Source organism: Dipteris shenzhenensis, chromosome 20 (assembly GCF_047967505.1).
Source record: "Dipteris shenzhenensis isolate YYH24624 ecotype China chromosome 20, Dip_SZ_1.0, whole genome shotgun sequence".
Taxonomy (NCBI): Eukaryota; Viridiplantae; Streptophyta; class Polypodiopsida; order Gleicheniales; family Dipteridaceae; genus Dipteris; species Dipteris shenzhenensis.
Genome location: NC_141615.1, coordinates 7,248,215 through 7,268,587, shown reverse-complemented (window position 1 = coordinate 7,268,587; position 20,373 = coordinate 7,248,215).

Sequence of the window (20,373 nt, the reverse complement as noted above, 5' to 3'; positions counted from 1 at the left end):
CTAAGGTTAGTTATAACTAACTACATTAGGTTAGGTTAGTATAACCACACTAAAAAAAAAGGGGGGGGACAGCTCATAGGTAGCTAGGGACATTAGGTTATGTTAGATTAACCAATCCTCCTCTCCCTTTTCTTTTTTTTAAAAAAATGAAGGGTTCTTATCAAAAAATTGCCCAAATTTTCCCCTTCTTCAAAGGCCTATATCTTGGCAGTTTGGAGGACAAATCGCACCTGGTTTAAACCTAGATTTCATGCATGCCAAGATCTACATCAAAAGAAAATTTTCAAGTCTTTTTGCCATCATTTTGGGTCCCGATAGTCACCATCACATAGGCACTGATTTTGAGCCGTCGATCACATATTTTTTACCATTTTTGGGCTACGAAGGTCAAATTAAATTGTGGATTTCACAGTCAGATGCAGTCACTCAAAACATGCAATTGAGCATTGTGTATGCACCTAAGATCAGGACAAAGGCTAGAACCTCCAAGAGTTTTCTTCTACCCTCAACACTTTCCGAGAATTCAACCTCTCACCATCAACTAAAGCAGCATGGAGGACCAAAGGTTTGAAGAAGAAATAGAAAATGACGCTCTGCATCTGAAAGATTTCTTCACTCAACAACACAACAACAACAGCAACAACAATGAAAGAAGACACTTTGGTAAATTGGAAATGCCAAAGTACAATGGACGAGGGAATCTGTTCAGATTCCTTCAACTCTTTGACACAGCATGTTGTGCGAGTGGTGACCAATCAAAATGAAACCAAAGCCACTTGGTTTCCCGTGGCCTTAACCGATGAGGTCTCAAAATGGTACCTAGAATTTCTCATAGAAGAAAGAGCCACATGGGCACTGCTATTCGAGTAGTTCAGAAGAAGGTTCCGAATCGAAAGTCTACAAGATGACTCCGCCCTCCAACTGGGAAATATGGAAATGCGCAAGAAAGAAAAGGTCAGAACATACTTAGGAGGCATGACAAGATTAATTGCAAAGTGTGATCCGTTTCTGGATGACAAGTACATGGTCCATCTTTGGAATGAAAAAGTCCATTTGTAAGGACATGAAAAATTCAACAGCTATGCGCATTTCAACAATGATCATGAAGCTGCAATTGACATCGAGGATGGCATGACCAACTTGGATTGTGATAGTGATGACTATAAATTAAGTCATCGCAACAAGAAGTCTTCAAAGAAGGGAAGCACTTCCACCAAGGATCGCACCACCAAGGACCGAGTGGAAACCATGGCCTTAAGGGTGAAGGACGAATGACATAGGCCATAGAGCAAAAGTTGTGTATTTCTCAGCCAACATAGTATCCAAGAAGAGAGAATGTTTAGTTCCCACACTTTATGACCAACCACATGGTCAATGAATACCCAATCCTAAGGAGCATACTCAACCCACCATAGTGGTTCAACCCCCAAGGTTATGGTATGCCATTTGCAATGTTGCAAGCCATGATGTAAACACCTACTTCTATAATATGAGAGTTGCATAACCCTACTGACCCCAATAGTACCAACAGGCACCAATCCTAGTATATAGGCAGCCAATACTAGCACCCAATGGCTCAATCCCATCTTGATGAGAGGACACAAGTGCCTCAACTATTAAGAAATCCCAATCCTTTGCAGTATCCTCAAGCCCCCAATCTTGCTCGAGTAGTTCCAATGCAACAACTCGAGCCTATAGAGCTAGAACCTCAATATGAGTATAAACAAAATACCCCATGTACTACATTGATGGTGCTGAAGGACTCATTCCACTATATGCCAATCAAGTAAGAACAACCAAGTATCAAGCACCTATCAAGTGGTTCAGATGCGGAGAAAACCATTGGATTGCTGAGTACCCTCACAAGTACTTTCCTCCTTTGGTAGGCTGAGAACCTGAGAGTCACTAGAAAGCCTGGCACATGGTGTGTTGAAGCCATGTCATCTATAGTAAAGCCATGGTACCATGGCATGAAGAACACCAAATGTGGGCCAAGGAAGATCAAGCTTTGCACTACGAGGGCCTGGGTGATATTGAGGGAGCTCAAGTGGGAAAGAAAAACCCCTCTCCCATACATGCTGACCTCTCGAATGTGGTTACCCTCTCTAAGGACAAGCTCACACGTACCTGGCTATTTAGGCTAAAAGCAAGACCCAGCTTTGTGGGAAAGCCTAGACTTTTGGCTACATGCCTAGCTTACAAACTAATGAGCAAACTTGCTCTTTGTATTCCAAGAGATTTCAAGTTGTATCAACTTCTTGCTCCTCCAAGAGCCAATTGTAAAAGAGTTTTCTATTGCAATAAAGACCTTGGTAGTTTGGGGGCGGGGGCGCAGCCCTTATTTCTAGCCCCTAGGGCTGTGTTTTCTCTCTCTTCTCCCTCTCCCACTTCCTCTCTCTCCATTGTGATTCACTCCCAGCCTCTCTTTTGTGAACACCAAGTGTTGCATCCAAACTAGTACTAATGATAACAAGGAAGTACAAGGAAGCCGCATGATAAAAACTAATTTTTACTCAGAAAGAAAAAGTCCAAAATATACACAAGTCTTGCTTGTCCCAAAACAAAGTGCCGCAATGCCAGGTAAGACATGAACAGTGAAAATTTGAGGCAGACCAAAAAGCAACAATTGAGGGTAGGGAACCAACACCACACATCATTGACAAGATGATTGAAGCCACCACCAACCCGAGTACTAGATCTACATGCAACTCACCCCCCATTGGATGGAGCTGTTAGATATCCTCAATGCCCCAAGAATGTCCCACCCTCTTGGTAACCACCAGTGGTCCAAGGTGCTCAAGTTGTAAGGCCCCCATATGAGGAGAAGCCATGCATGAGCCCGGGACACTAGATGGATCTTGACTTGCATGTCAAATGAGGTCTATCAATGAGATTGTTGATGGTAGAAAGGTGATTGTGTGGGAGCCCCTTATTCTTACTCGGGCCTGGGGGTTGCTAGCTGGCCCTCCTGGTGGGGGTTCGAGGGCGGGAGACCCCAAGGCGATGGTATAAAGAATATTTCCTGAATATTCCATGGACGACTGTGTTAGATATCAATGCTCCACTCTCGTGTAACTGTGCGGGTACTAGCTAACTCTACTTGTAAGCCCCCCATATGAGGAAAAGGCATTTGAGTAGCTCGGTTATCCGGTAGGTCCTGGTTTGGACACCAGATGGGGGCCATGTGTGGCCTGATGGTTGGACGGAGTTGGCACACTACCAACTAGGCTACATGCAAGTGCGGGAAGGCATCCCATGACTGACCGCACTAAGGGTAGACGGAGCATTTCCCGGGGCAGCCCACTCTCAAGTTGCGGGGCCCGTTTGGAGTCCTAGATGATCCCGGATGGCTGTGGGCCAAACGGTAACCATAGGTCAGTCGCTCTATTTTGCGCACCAATTGTGTCATGTGGTTGGTGGCCTATTTTGGGACCGACTCCCAGTCGGCCGTTTTGGGCGGACTGGCTAATTGAGTACGACTGGTGGCTATATAAGAGCAAGCTCGTGAAGCCAATTTCATCACTGGCTATAGCAACCCTGATTCCTTAGCATCCAGCCTCCATCCTCTACTGTTTCCAGCTTGCCATCGAAGCTTCTCACACAGGAGTGCACGTTTGGGAGGTAGCGCCATCTATTGTATCAGTTTTACAGTAATCAAATCTTTTGATTCTCCATACTATCTATTTTTCTCTCTTGCGTATGAGATCCTATTATCTGTTGAGCATAGACGTTGTATTGTTTTCTTACATGGTATCAGAGCCTGGACTCTAGCAAGAAGATTTGGTAGTGTGTTTCTGTTTGCGAGTAGATTGTGAGAGATGGCCCAGCCCGCAAGACTGCAAATCCCACCGTTCGGCGAAAGCGGAAATTTGGACAGCACTAACTATCCACTCTGGAAGTTCAAGATGAAGACCATCCTAAGTGCATACGAGCTTTGGGATACTGCTATTGGGGTAGACGTGAAGCCAGTTGCGAGACCGAATCTAGCCAATGCAAGACAATAGATAGTACAACTGTGGATGAGATTCTCACATGGAGAAATGCAGATGCACTGTGTTCTATTATCTGCAGTGTAAGTGACTCTGTCATGGTGTTAATTCAACATGTCACCACAGCGGAGGAGACATGGACGGCCTTGAAAAATCAGTACGAGACCACGAATCAGACATAGATTCAAAATCTAGAGACTCAACTCGCGAACAAGAAATTGTCTGAGTCTGAAGCGGCAGACATCACCAAGGTAAAGAATCTGTGTGATCAAATGGCTGCGATTAGCATCACCATCACCAGCGAGAATCTAGCACGAAGGTGCATATGGATTCTCCCACCAAAGTACGATGGTCTTGTTACAGTGCTGAATATGTAGAATAGAAATCCACCCCTCAACTTTGAGGATTTCAGTGCGATGCTTCTGGAGGAGGAGATGCGTCAAAAGACGAGGACTGGGCTTTCTACACTAGATCAAAGAAAGGTAAGGGTAAGGACTCTGGTAATCCATCTTCTTCTGATGATAAAAAGAGAAAGAAGAAGATCAAGTGCTTCTATTGCAACAAGGCAGGGCACAAGCAGAATGAGTGCTGTCATAGCAATTGAGGAGATTTGCACAGAGGCAGTTCATGTACCTACAGATGAACCTTGGATTATTGACAGTGGTGCATCATGCCACATGACCAGTTGGAAGGATTGGTATACCTCTCTATAGCCGGTAGGGAATGACATCCTGGTAGTAGTCGACAATGATGCAAAATGTTCAGCAAAAGGAAAAGGTACGATTGCTCTCAAGTCAGATGGAGTTGTAAAACAGTTGTCCGATGTTCTTTATGTGCCAGATATCAAGGGAAACTTGTCCTTTTCTACGATCACGGATCGGGACCTCAAAGTTCACTTCGATAAGAATGGCGCATAGATTTTCGATCTTCAAGGGAAGGTCATTGGTAAAGGTACACGGCGCAACAATATCTATGAACTCTCAGCTTTCAATGCTCGAGCCGATGTGAAGAACACTAAGCTGTGGCATGAGAGGTTTGGTCATCTAAACCTTAGTTCTTTAAAGGAGATGCATAAAAGTGGAATGATTGCAGACCTACCAGAAATTACAGATCTACCCGATGTATGTGAAGCTTGCATGATGGGCAAGCAGCATCGGCAGCCCTTTCCTAAAGAGGCCAGCAGGGCTAAGGCTCCTCTAGAGCTCGTTCACACGGACCTCTGATGAAAGATGGAGACAAAAGCTTTGGGTGGTTCCTACTACTTCATGACGCTGATCGACGAGTACAATAGAAGGATATGGATATACTTCTTGAAGACTAAAGATGAGGCTTTAGTAAGTTCAAGGAATGGCATGTAATAGTTGGGGAGGAAGGTGAAGAAATTGAGATCAGACAGAGGTGGAGAGTTCACATCAATTGAATTCGAAAGTTACTGCAAAAGTCGCAGGATCAAGAGGCAGAAACCCCCGCCACATACTTCACAGCAAAATGGAGTAGCAGAGCGCAAGATGCGTGTCATCTGCGAAATGGGTAGGAGTATGATGAAAGGGACAGATTTGCCACAAAATTTTTGGGCTGAAGCATGTAACACGGTAGTTTACATTTTGAATCGTAGCTACACGAAGGCTCTGAATGAGATGACACCACTGCAGGCCTTTTCTGGTAAGAAACCTTTAGCTGCACATTTTAGAGTTTTTGGATGTGACTGTTTTGTGCATGTCTGTGATGCTAACAGGACCAAATGGGAACCAAAGAGCTAGACGTGTATTTTCTTGGGCTACAGTGAAGAGGCGAAGGGTTACCATCTCTATAACCCTGTTACCAAGAAGGTAATAGTAAGTCATGATGTGGTCTTCTCAAAACAGCCGCATCAATTGGAGGAGGATGCTTCCTTCCCAGACAACCAGGACTAGGATATCCATCCAGTACAACCACCAACAGCAGACCAAACTCCCCCAATGGTGCTTGGGAGGATTCAAGATAAAGAAGAGGAAGAAGAGCCTGCAGAACCACAATGGCAATGGCCATTCCTGAAGTGGGTAAAGTAGCTTTTGGACAGCAGAGAACCTCCAGCCATTGAGGAGGAACCATCTGAACACTGCCGGTCCAAGATTTTAGAGGAGCAAAGAAGGGTGCAGGAACACTTGGTCAACTATGCTTTGATGACAGAGGTGATCCGTGCTGATGAATCCAAGTGTCTTGAAGAGGCACAGGGTGATGATAGGTGGATGGAGGCTATGTAGTCAGAGTATGGCTCCATAATGAAGAATAACATTTGGGACCTTGTGGATCGACCACCAAAACGCAAGGTAATCGGCACCAAGTGGGTGTACAAGACCAAGTACAAGTCTGACAGCACGTTGGATAAGTACAAGGCTCGGCTCATGGCAAAAGGATTCGCACAGGTACATGGTTTTGATTATTAAGATACTTTTGCTCCCACAGCTCGACTAACCACAATTCGCAGTGTTTTGGCTTTAGCTACCCAGGGAAGTTGGCCCGTGTTTCAGATGGATGTAAAATCCGCCTTTCTGAATGGAGATCTCAAGGAGGAGGTATATGTGGAACAACCACCAGGTTTTGAGATCCCCAGTTCAGAAGGTAAAGTCTATAAACTGAAGAAGGCACTTTACGGGCTGAAACATGCCCCACGAGCATGGTACCAATGGATTGATGCCTACTTTCTACAAACCAGGTTCAGGAGGAGCCCATCTGATGCAAATTTGTATATCTTCAGAGAAGGAGGCAGGTGTATGATCGTGGTCCTTTATGTGGATGACCTTGTCATAATAGGGAACCATGAAGAGAAGATCTCACAGACAAAGCATTTGCTAGGAAGAGAGTTTGAAATGACAGACCTCGGACTGATGCATTTCTATTTGGGGATTGAAGTTTGGCAAGAGCCAAAACAGATCTTCATTTCATAGCTGAAGTATGCTGATACTGAAGGCATTTGGCATGGCTGAGTGCAAGACAGTTGGTACCCCTATGGAGGTTGACGTGAAGCTCTCAAACAAGGATTCATCACCATTGATGGACAAAGCGAAGTACAGAAGGCTTGTGGGCAGTTTGATTTACTTGTGTAACATGCGGTCGGACATTAGCTTTGCGACTGGTGTACTAAGCAGGTTTTCCAATAAGCCCCGGGAGAACCATTGGAGGGCAGGGATGCGGGTGCTGAAATACATCAAAGGCACACTTGATTATGGCATCACCTATACCAAGGGCAACATCTTGACCAGATTTTGTGACTCAGATTGGGCAAGAGACGCAGACATCAGGAGATCAGTGATAGGTTACTATTTCTCACTTGGATCTAGAGCTGAGTCATGGGTCAGCAAGAAGCAACCTACACTTGCTCTTTCTTCTACCGAGGCTAAGTACAAATCAGCATGTTTTGCTTCTTGTGAGGCAGTGTGGTTGAGGAGGATTTTAGGGGACATTGGCGCAGTGCAGAAAAAGCCTACGCAGTTATCATGTGACAATCAAAGTTGCATGGCGATTGCAAAGAACCCTGTGTTCCACGCTCGCACAAAACACATTAAGATTTAATATCACTTTGTATGCAAGCTCATCATGGATGGAGAGGTAGACTTGGTGTACTCTCTGACTACAGAGAATACTGTGGACATCTTCATGAAGGCTCTTGGAAGAGACTTGCTAGAGAGGCATCTTCATCGACTTGGCATTGGGCCGAAAAAGTAAGTTCACTTGCAGGTGGACATTGAGGGGGGGTGTTAGATATCAATGCTCCACTCTCATGTAACTACGCGGGAACCAGCTAACTCTACTTTTAAGCCCCCATATGAGGAGAAGACATTTGAGTAGCTCGGTTATATGGTAGGTCCTGGTTTGGACACCAGATGGGGTCCATGTGTGGCCTGATTTCTGGACGGAGTTGGCACACTGCCAACTAGGCTACATGCAAGTGCGGGAAGGCATCCCATGATTGACTGCACTAAGGGTAGATAGAGCATTTCCCAGGGCAACCCACTCTTGGGTTGCAGGGCCCGTTTGGAGTCCCAGATGATCTCGGATGGTTGTGGGCCAAACAGAGACCATAGGTTAGTTGCTCTATTTTATGCACCAGTTCTGTCATGTGGTCGGTGGCCTATTTTGGGACCAACCCCCAGTCGGCCGTTTTGGGCGGACTGGGTTGGTCACCCAATTGAGCCTAACCGACTATGACTAGTGGCTATATAAGAGCAAGCCCGTGAAGCCCATTTCATCACTGGATACAGCAACCCTGATTCCTTAGCATTCAGCCTCTGTCCTCTACTATTTCTAGCTCACCATCGAAGCTCCTCACACAGGAGCACACGGTTGGGAGGCAACGCCATCTATTGTATCAGTTCTATAGTAATCAAATTTTTTGATTCTCCATACTATCTGTTTTTCTCTCTTTCGTACGAGATCCTGTTATCTATTGAGCACAGACGTTTTATTGTTTTCTTACAGACTAGTCGGTTCCACCGACTAGGTTGACTGGTTGGCTCCACCGACTAGGTCAACTGGTCGACTCCATCGACTATGATGATCCGACTACTACCCTCATAGCTATAAAGAGGCGACCTCCCCAGTCCATTGTATCAGATCAGTTTAGATCAGATCAAATCTTCCAACTAGTAGCTCTTCACCTAGTATCTATCTAGATCACCATCTTAGCTCCATTGTGGGAGTGCACGAGTGGATGGAGCCACCATCTATACTACATCAGTATTGAAGGAAAAGTTTGTTCCTCTCTAGTTTGTTGTGTACTCTCTAGTCTTTGTTCAGTTTTTGTTCCACTGTGCTGTGTAATTTAACAAGAGCCACCCTAGCCAGGTTAATCAGCTACTCCATCACAATACCATTTCGAACCTTATTGAGAAATTGTCCTACCATGTGGGAAAATTTCAAGGGTTGGATAGAATTGGCACAGTGTTTCCCACTACTTGAAGAGGAAGAAAAGGCTATATCGGTGAACTTTGGTGCTTGGGATGACATAAAAAATATAATCGTCCCCCTAGATCATAAAGCCTTTGGCCAATACCCTGCAATAGTGGATGGAATAGTAGGTGTCAACATTCTTGCAAAGGATCTCTATGAAGAATGGGGCCTCCCACCAATGAGGAATGCCACATTCAACATACGCCTCACCAACCACACTAAAATGAAACCATTGGGAATTGTTGACAATGTGCCAACAAAAGTTTTGGGAGTCAAGTTCACCCTACAATTCACCATACTAGATCTTCCCCAAGGATTGAATGCATACCATATATTATTAGGAAGACTATGGCTTTGGGAGGCATCCTTACTCCATTGATTGGGGTACAGATAGCATTACAATCCAAAATTGGGATACTACTTTGATGGAGGGGGCAGCTTTGACAAAAAAAGGGTGTTGGTGGTGGTCAAGATGGTGATTGGGAGGTGGAGGGGATGGATGATGGAAGCGATGTTGGAGGGGGAATGCTGGACAGAAAAAGTGGCATTAGAGGGAGAAGGTTGATAGAAAAAGTGATGGTGGTGGTGGTGGAGATGGTGGATGGAAGGCAGAGGATGGAAAATGGAGGTAGACAAAACATATGGAGGCTTGATGGAATTTGGAGATGGAGGAGAGATGCACATGCTTGCAACTGCAAATTTGGGAATAACAAGTGCAGGAAAAACAAGATGAAGAAGTGAAAGCTAATGCTAAAAAATGACACCAACACTTTTATTAAGCTAGGTTCTATTGTTATGTTCCATCTCTTCTACTCAATGCACCAACAGCCCAAAAAAATAATAGAGTCAATGAAGAAAAAGACGACAATATTGTCATCCTCCAATTTCATTGCTCTTCTTTTCTAAAGACAACCATCCACCTAATAGCCCATGAACTTCTCTTAGCCTCGTGAACAATATTGTCATCCTCCAATTTCATTTCTCTTCTTTTCTAAAGACAACCATCCACCTAATAGCCATGAACTTATCTTACTCTACGTGATCATAAGGTCAATCAACATGAACAGAAGCATTACTCCCAAAGTCCCGCATGAACAACCAGTAAAATAGCAGAGTCTGCAACTCAACACATGGATATCCTTAAAGAAAAAAAAACAACCAAGGCCTTGTAAATGCTCTGGAGCTTTATTACAACAAGGAAGAAAAGCCTAAACTAGATGCATAAATGGTGGACTATCAAAAGACAAAGCACCCTGAATTGATAGATGAGATGATATCCAACCTATTGAATGATGGATGGATGGTAGCATTGTATCAAATGGGTCTTGTAGCTGAAAAATTGCTACGCCAAGGTATTAATGTAAATATCATTGATACCTCCCATCAAATACAATATTTTGATGCACTTTACAGTTGTACTATGGTCTTCAAAGAAGAGAGAGGAGACAAAGAAGGTGACTCAGAGACTAATGACTCTAATGCAAGTAATGAGGAGGTGGATAGCTCTTCATCTAGTGGAGATCACATGCTTGAACTATGCATGAAGAGGAAGAGTTTTTTTGTATCAGAGGGAGCAAAGGAGATTCCACTTGTCAACGAGAGGGCTAGAGGCAAGAAGTAGTCCACTACATCAAAGGCAAAGGGAAGGCTACAAAAGTGGAAAGTGTAGAGAAATTAAAACCCCGTAAGCCATCCAAAGTCTTAGATGAAGGCCAGGGAAGTGGAGCAGCTAGGATATTAAGCAAAGAGATTGAAACTAGAAGTGGGAAGACTAACGAGTATCCCAACCCTCAAGGTCAAGAAAGTGGAGCAGGTGGGATACTAAACAAAGAGCCTAAGCTTGAAAGTTTAAAGAGTGGCAAGGATCCTAATCCTCCAAAGCAGACTGGTGAGGATCCTAATCCTCCAAATCACCTAGAGTAGCCTATTAGTTAGGACCCTAGTAGTCAAGGTCCTATGCTTGGTACTCAAGAGCAAGGCTTTAAATATTCAATGTGAAAGAGATTTTGGAATAAAATAATTAATTTTGTATTAGTCAGGACCTTCTAGAAAGGGCTTGTGCTTGGTACTAAGAGCAAGAGCTTTCAATATTCAATGTAAAAGAATTTTTGGAATAAAATAATGTATTTTGTATTAGTCACTTTGATCGATGATGTGATTATTAGGAAATATTAAATGTGTGATGAGCAAACTATATTTTTAACCTTTCACGTCCAAGTATTGATTCCCAATGCTCCACTCACTAAAAGTAGAGCATTCACTTTCAAGTATCAATTCCCAATGCTTCACTCACTAAAAGTAGAGCATTCTCAATGCTCCATTCACTAAAAGTAGAGCATTCATTTCCAAGTATCGATTTCCAATGCTCCATTGACTTTATTCTGAACCTTTCACTTCACACTCACCCATCCTCATTTCTTCTGTGTGAATACACTTGAGTGCTCACCAATTCTCTCATCCTCACTCTATTTATTCTCTCCACTTCACTACCTCCACATTGAGGTAGTGAAGTATTCCTCCATCCTAGTCCTTTGCAAACACTTTCTTCTTCCATCTCCCCTCCCATGGATGTATACCAAATTGTAGGAGATGTAGAGTCAGGAATCAATAGTCTTAAAGAGTGGATTGCTGATCAATTAGCAAAGAGAGAGGCCATAATAATTTGACAAGGCTCTCCATTAACACATATGGAGAGAGAGGAATTTGATGCACAGAGGTGCACGGAGAGGGAGGAGACTCTGAAGATAGCAGAGAGAGAAAGACTTTTATGGAATATTATAAAAGCATAACAAGATCTGTTTGACTTCTTAAGCAACCTTCGTTATCATAGCACTCGATATGGGTGATTTGATGTGGATGCTGAAGAAACAATAAGGTCCTCACAAAGAAATAATCAAGAAACAATCTGTGACTGCCTGAATTTCTTTCTTCATTGTAATTATATTGAGGATTCAGACGTGGAGTCAGTGGAAGAGTGGGTTGTTGAGTAGATAAGAGCGACTAATGATCAAATCTTCTAGTCTTCATAAGATATCGAGACTGGCTCGTGACATGCTACTGTATAGAAGGCGTGTGTTGCCATCTCTTGATAGGTCTTCTTGTATTAGCTGTGTGTGTCGTAGCTTCACCTTAGAAACTCATAGCTCATCTATGTGATGAGCCTATTATTTTATGCAGTCCATCATGCCCTGTGTGGTCTTAGCATGTGTGGCACTATATCTCAACCTGTGTGGTCTTGGCCTATGTTGCAATATATCTCGGCTCTACCTATGTGGCATATCTCAACCTATGTGATCTCGGCTTGTGTGGCATTATATCTTGAACTTTGTGGTCTCAGCCTGTGTGGTCTATAATAGTATAGTTGATAAGCTTCTCTGCAACAAGCCTGGTGGGGTTGAGTATATTATATTAAAATTTTTATAGCTCAACCTTTGTGGTCTAGGACTATGTGGTTTGTAATAGTATAGTTACTAATCTTATTTCGTATTCTCTACAACAAGTCTGGTGGGGCTGAGAAGATCATATTAGAATTTCAAGTATTTTTTGTTTTGAGTGGCAAATTCTTATCATGTGTGGCTCTTATGGTAGGGTGTATTTCTACACCAAGACAATATACATGTATACCACCTTTGTAAGAGAATTGGTCAATCTATTAATGTTCAAGTAGTTCGTAATCTCATCAAGTAGTTGATTTTTAAAGTTTGCTTTAAAAACTGCTTTAGGAGTGTATTCGGGATTTTGGGACTTTTCTTTAGTCTGATTTTGAAATTGGACTTTAGACAAGTCCAAAAATTTTGAATACAGTGTTTGATATTATTTTTCCTAATAGATTCGTTCATGATTCGAGTTTTTTGTTGGAACTCCAAGTTCAATACTATGTTTTTGGGGCATACATGCACCAAGGATATTATCTTATTGTTCCTCAATGTGTTGGGGGAACCTATGGACCACAAAGAATCTTTATGTGCTTCTTGGGATATGAAGAGCATGTAGGATGGCATGCATTCTTTTGTGGGAAAAATGGAGATTACTGTAAGAAAATAATACAACGTCTGTGCTCAATAGATAACATGATCTCGTACGCAAGAGAGAAAACAAGATAGTATGGAGAATCAAAGATTTGATTATTATAGAACTGATACAATAGATGGCGCTGCCTCCCAACTGTGTGCTCCTGTGAAAGAAGCTTCGATGGCGTGCTGGAAACAGTAGAAGACAGAGGCTGTGGATGCTAAGGAATCAGGGTTGCTATAGCTAGTGATGAAATGGGCTTCACGGGCTTGCTCTTATATAGCCACCAGTTGTAGTCGATTAGGCTCAATTGGGTGGCTGACCCAGTCCGCCCAAAACAGTCGACTGGGGGTTGGTCCCGAAATAGGCCACCGACCATACGATAGAACCAGTGCACAAAACAGAGCAACTAACCTATGGTCACCATTTGGCCCACAGCCATCCGGGATCATTTGAGGCTCCAAATGGGCCCCACAACCCGAGAGTGGGCTGCCCTGAGAAATGCTCCATCTACCCTCAATGCGACCAGTCAAGGGATGCCTTCCCGCACTTGCATGTAGCCTAGTTGGTAGTGTGCCAACTCTATCTGAAGCCGTCCAGCCATCAGGCCACACATGGCCCCCATCTAGTGTCCAAACCAGGACCTTATGGATAACCGAGCTACTCAAATGCCTTCTCCTCATATGGGGGGCTTACAAGTAGAGTTAGCTGGTTCTCGCATAGTTACACAAGAGTGGAGCATTGATATCTAACACCCCCCCTCAATGTCCACCCGCAAGTGAACTTACTTTTTCGGCCCAATGCCAAGTCGATGAAGATGCCTCTCCAGCATCTCTTCCAAGAGCCTTCGTGAAGATGTCCGCAGCATTCTCTGTAGTTGGACAGTACACCAAGTCAACCTCTCCATCCATGATGAGCTCACGTATAAAGTGATATTGAATCTCAATGTGTTTTGTGTGAGCGTTGAACACCAGGTTCTTTGCAATTGCCATGCAACTCTGATTGTCACATGATAACTACGTAGGCTTGTTCTGCACTACACCTATGTCCCCCAAAATCCTCCTCAACCACACTGCTGCGTAAGAAGCAAAGTATGCAGATTTGTACTCGGCCTCGATAGAAGAAAGAGCAACTGTGGGTTGCTTCTTGCTGACCCATGACACAACTCTAGATCCAAGTGAGAAACAGTACCTTGTCACTGATATGCTATCCACGTCTCCTGCCCAATCCGAGTCACAGAATCTAGTCAATATGTTGCCCTTGGTATAGGTGATGCCATAATCAAGTGTGCCTTTGATGTATTTCAACACCTGAATCCCTACCCTCCAATGGTTCTCCCGGGGCTTATTGGAAAACCTGCTAAGCACACCAGTCGCAAAGCTGATGTCCGGCTGTGTGTTGCACAGGTAAATCAAGCTGCCCACAAGCCTTTTGTACTTCTCTTCATCCACAGTGGTGATGAATCCTCATTTGAGAGCTTTGCTGACAACCTCCATAGGGGTACCAATTGTCTTGCACTCAGCCATGCCAAATGCCTTCAGTATCTCTCCAGCATACTTCAGCTGTGAAATGAAGAACTGTTTTGGCTCCTGCCAAACTTCAATCCCCAAACAAAAATGCATCAGTCCGAGGTCTGTCATTTCAAACTCTCTTCCTAGCAAATGCTTCGTCTGCGAGATCTTCTCTTCATGGTTCCCTGTTATGACAAGATCATCCACATAAAGGACCATGATCATACAGCTACCTCCTTCGCTAAAGATATACAAATTTGCATAAGATGGGCTCCTCCTAAACTCGTTTTACAGAAAGTAGGCATCAATTCACTGGTACCACGCTCATGGGGCCTGTTTCAACCCGTAAAGTACCTTCTTTAGTTTGTAGACTTTACCTTCTGAACCAGGGATCTCAAAACTTGGTGGTTGTTCCACGTATACCTCCTCCTTGACATCTCCATTCAAAAAGGCGGATTTCACATCCATCTGAAACACGGGCCAACTTCCCTGGGCAGATAAAGCCAAAACACTGCGAATTGTGGTTAGTCGATCTATGGGAGCAAAAGTATCCTGATAATCAAAACCATGTACCTGTGCAAATCCTTTTGCCATGAGCCGAGCCTTGTACTTATCCAACGTACCGTCGGATTTGTACTTGATCTTGTACACCTACTTGGTTCCGATTACCTTGTGCTTTGGTGGTCGATCCACAAGGTCCCAAGTGTTGTTCTTCATTATGGAGCCATACTCCGACTGCATAGCCTCCATCCACCTATCATCGCCCTGTGCCTCTTCTCAAGACACTTGGGTTCATCAGCACGGATCACTTCTATCATCAAAGCATAGTTGACCAAGTGTTCGTGCGCTCTTCTTTGCTCCTGTAATCTCTTGGACTGGCAGTGTTTGGATGGTTCCTCCTCAATGGCTGGAGGTTCTCTGCCATCCAAAAGCTGCTTTACCCACTTCGGGAATGGCTTTTGCCGTTGTGGTTCTGCAGGCTCTTCTTCATCTTCTTTATCTTGAATCCTCCCAAGCATCGTTGGGGGAGTTTGGTCTGTTGTTGGTGGTTGTACTGGATGGATATCCTGGTCCTAGTGGTCTGGGAAGGAGGAAGCATCCTCCTCCAATTGATGCAGCTATTCTGAGAAGACCACATCACGACTTACTATTACCTTCTTGGTAAAAGGGTTATAGAGATGGTAACCCTTCGCCTCTTCACTTTACCCCAAGAAAATACACTTCCGGCTCTTCGGTTCCCATTTGGTCCTGTGAGCATCAGGGACACACACAAAACAGTCACATCCAAAAACTCTGAAATGTGCAGCTGAAGGTTTCTTACCAGAAAAGGCTTGCAGTGGAGTCATCCCAGGATGTTCACAGCCTTCATGTAGCTACGATTGAGGATGTAGACTGCAGTGTTACATGCTTCAGCCCAGAAAGCCTTTGGCAAATCTTTCCCTTTCATCATACTCCAACCCATTTCGCAGATGACACGCATCTTGCATTTTGCTATGATGTATGTGGCAGGGGTTTCTGCCTCTTGATTCCGTGACTTTTGCAGTAACTTTTGAATTCAGTCGATGATAACTCTCCACCTCTGTCTGATCTCAGCTTCTTCACCTTCCTCCCTAATTCTTTCTCAACCATTACATGCCATTCCTTGAACCTACTGAAAGCCTCATCTTTTGTCTTCAGGAAGTATATCCATATCCTTCTACTGTAGTCGTCGATCAGCATCATGAAGTAGAAGGAACCACCCAAAGCTTTTGTCTCCATCTTTCCATAGAGGTCCGTGTGAACGAGCTCTAGAGGAGCCTTTGCTCTGCTAGCCTCTTTAGGACAGGGCTGCCGATGCTGCTTGCCCATCATGGAAGCTTCACATACATCGGGTAGATCTGAAATTTCTGGTAGGTCTGCAATCATTCCACTTTTATGCATCTCCTTTAAAGAACTAAGGTTTAGATGACCAAACCTCTCATGCCATAGCTTAGTGTTCTTCACATCTGCTCGAGCACTAAAAGCTAAGAGTTCGTAAATGTTGTTGTGCCGTGTACCTTTACCAATGACCTTTCCTTGAAGATCCAGGATCTGTGCGCCATTCTTATCGAATTGAACTTTGAAGTCCCGATCCGTGATCGCAGAAATGGACAACAAGTTCCTCTTGATATCTGGCACATAAAGAACATCGGACAACTATTTTACAACTCCATCTGACTTGAGAGCAATCGTACCTTTTCCTTTTGCTGGACATTTTGCATCATTGCCGACTGCTACCATGATGTCATTCCCTACCGGCTGTAGAGAGGTATACCAATCCTTCCGACTGGTCATGTGGCGCGATGCACCACTATCAATGATCCAAGGTTCATCTACAGGTACATGAGCTGCCTCCGTGCAAATCTCCTCAATTGCTACGAATAGCTCTATTGGTACTACCTACGCACTGTTGCTGGACTCTTTCTTTACTCCGTTCTTCTCATCTGCAATCTTCTTTCAGCACTCATTCTGCTTGTGCCCTGCCTTGTTGCAATAGAAGCACTTGATCTTCTTCTTTCTCTTTTTATCATCAGAAGAAGATGGGTTACCAGAGTCCTTACCCTTACCTTTCTTTGATCCGGTCCAGAAAGTCGAATCTTCTCTAGTCCTCATCTTTTGACGCATCTCCTCCTCTAGAAGCATCGCGCTGAAATCCTCAAAGTTGAGGGGCGGATTTCTGTTCTGCGTATTCAGCAATATTGTCATACTTTGGTGGGAGAATCCGTATACACCTTCGTGCTAGATTCTCACTGGTGATGGTGATGCCAATCGTAGTCATCTAATCGCGCAGATTCTTCACCCTGGTGATGACTTTCTCTGCTGCTTCAGACTTAGACAATTTTTCGTTCGTGAGTTGAGTCTCTAGATTCTTAATCCGTGTTTGATTCATGGTCTCATACTGATTTTTCAAGACCGTCCATGCCTCCTCCGCTGTGGTGACATGTTGAATTAACGCCATGACAGAATCACTAACACTACAGACAATAGAACACAACGCATCTGCATTTCTTCTTGTCCACGCGAGAATCTCATCTGCAGTTGGTACTATCTGTTGTCTTGCATTGGTTAGATTCGGGACCGGTCACGTCCACCCCAGTAGCAGTGTCCCAAAGCTCATATGTGCTTAGGATGGTCTTCATCTTGAACTTCCAGAGAGGATAGTTAGAGTCGTCCAACTTTTCGCTTTTGCCGAATGGTGGGATTCGTAGTCTTGCAGGCTGGGCCATCTCTCAAAATCTGCTCGCAAAAACAGAAACACACTACCAAATCTTCTTGCTAGAGTCCGGGCTCTGATACCATGTAATATAAATGAGTTGCAAAAGTATTTTTATTTGACAATTGTAATACTTGACTTGATTTATTTTCCTTGTATAGGTACAATATAGAGTTCTGAGACTCCATAGTACAATCATGACTGACACCTATGTGGGCTTACCGTACTAGATGTAGACTTTTTTTATTAGAATAGTTCATTTTTTGCATGATTGGAATGTAAGAGCTATGATTAAAGGTGTTTATGAACACCACCAAGGTTCATGAGATGATTCTCACTCCATAAATTCCAAGGTGTTTTAAATACTATGACTTCAAAACCATTCTCTGTGCAAACAATTACGAAGGAATGGTATTGGTTTGATTCCCCCCAAAAATACTATAACTTGAGAATTTAATGATGTTTGATTTCACAATGAAATGTTCAAGTTTTTTAGCACAATATTGCATGGTTTGTCTTGTGATGCAATTATCAAGGGAGAACATAGTTAATATTTCATGATTTTGTGAATGATAATGTAGTTGATGTCGCCTATTTCTCTAGTTTTTCATGGAGGAAGGCTACAATTTATCAAAATACTGCCAAGTTGGGAATTGGGATTTTCCCAAATTATCTAATATGATCTTTTCTTCAAAAAATGAAAGGCTATGTATGCAATACATGGCTTTTATATTGAGATAAAAAATATGTATTGGCTTCTATAATGTTTTTTTCAATAAAATTGTGATATATTCTATTAAAATTATGAACTTAAAAAACTAAGCTCAATAAAATTTTGCTAGGATCATACCTTAATATGTAAGTATAACTTTGATAAGACATCCTTGATATGATGTGCCTGAGGAGTAGTATTTTGCTTCACGTAGATTCTTATGACATCACCCCATGTCTTTATGATTCTTTCTATAACTTCCACGTATGGACTTCATTGTTTGCACATTATCTTTGCATATCTTTGCTAGAGTTCCAACACACTGACAAATAGACTACTCACCTTAGCTAAAAGATGAAGCGACACCATTGAGAGGTGGACATGTCAGGTGTATGAAAGTAGATGGACATGTCAGATCATATGAAAGTAGAATGAGAAGGCTAGGCTCAATGAACTCTCTCCCTATTTAAGTGCAATGGAGACACAAATAAGAACCCATTATGAAGTCTAGCCCCAAACCTTTGTAGACCAATCCACCCTCTATGGCATACCCAAAAACTTCTAAATGTTCATGTAGAAAACAAAGAGGTGGAAGACATCTTTGCTAACAAGTTGGAAGCTATGGTTAGGGGTCCAAACACAACCGTGGTTCCCAAAACCTCTGCATGAAATAGACCCGAAGAAGAGGGAGGATAATAGCTACAAGGAGGGCATGCTTCATAATTGGATGTATGACATGGAGTCAGTAGATACGATGCATATTAATTTCCATGGCATCATTTTTCTTTTTCCTTTAAGGTATTTATCAAGCTCATGGTGTAGGTTTCTTTTGGTACGATGTGATGGAGGCACAACAATGTATAGTGCCAAGACCAGGATGAAACACCAAGAAAAAGGAGGAATTACTATGGGCGTACAAGTCATTAGAGAAAAGCAAACAATTGTTGGTCTACGTTTCTAATGAGGTCTACAATAGTGCAATAGACTAGGCTAAAGAGCCGTTGGATGCTTGCTACAGAGAGTTTGATAAGATAGTTGGGAATTTGGAATTTCCCTAAGCCCGCAAAATGTCATTGCATTTTAGTTTTAATAAAAATCTTCCAGGCATTTTGTATACTTGTAGACTTCTTGGATTGCCATCATTCATGATCTATGCTGCTTGTAATACCTACTTTTGTGTCGACCTGCTTCCATGTTAATACTTAAATGTCTCTGGAAAGACATTTGGTATTTTAGTGTCAATAATATATGAGCATATACAAATTATCTAAGGTCTACCTAAGTAAACTGTTACCCAATCTTATTTTACTAGACCAAAGTACACTCAAATCTAGATTTATACACGACTTCTTGTGGGCAAGCTATTTGAATCTAACTTCACAAGTTGAAATGTATGCTACCTTGGACGTTGCTTCCCCTCAAGTAATAAAAGCCATGGGGGCAAGGTGAAACTATTAGTGCACATGTCAAAAACAAACCTTGATGCTAAATCAAGGGTACATGAATATTGTGTCACCATACCACAGCCTAGATATTGTGACATGGAAATGAAGGAAAATAAGGTGGATGAGGTGATGAAATAGGACTACTCTAATGTCTTAAGTAGAAAATATTAAGTGCTCTACTTTAAGAGACTAAATTTCACACGCCTTTGTATCAAGAAAATCAATTACAAAAGATTCTAGAGTTTCATTTATAAAAGTAAAGCAGAAAAGGTCACTACAGAGAGATATTGTTTATTAGTTTACCTACTAATGTGTTCTATATACATTGGTAGTGGTGTTAATAATATCATAGGGGTTTCATACTAGTAGATACCACTTCATACCAATAGAAAATAAGCATTGGTTTCCATTTTGATTCAGTGATGGTATTAATAATAGAATAGTAATGCTAGGAGTCTAATGCCGGTACTATACTATGCATAATAGTACTTTCCATCACATATACCAATTGACCGACAAACAAAAAGCACAACCTTCCAAAATC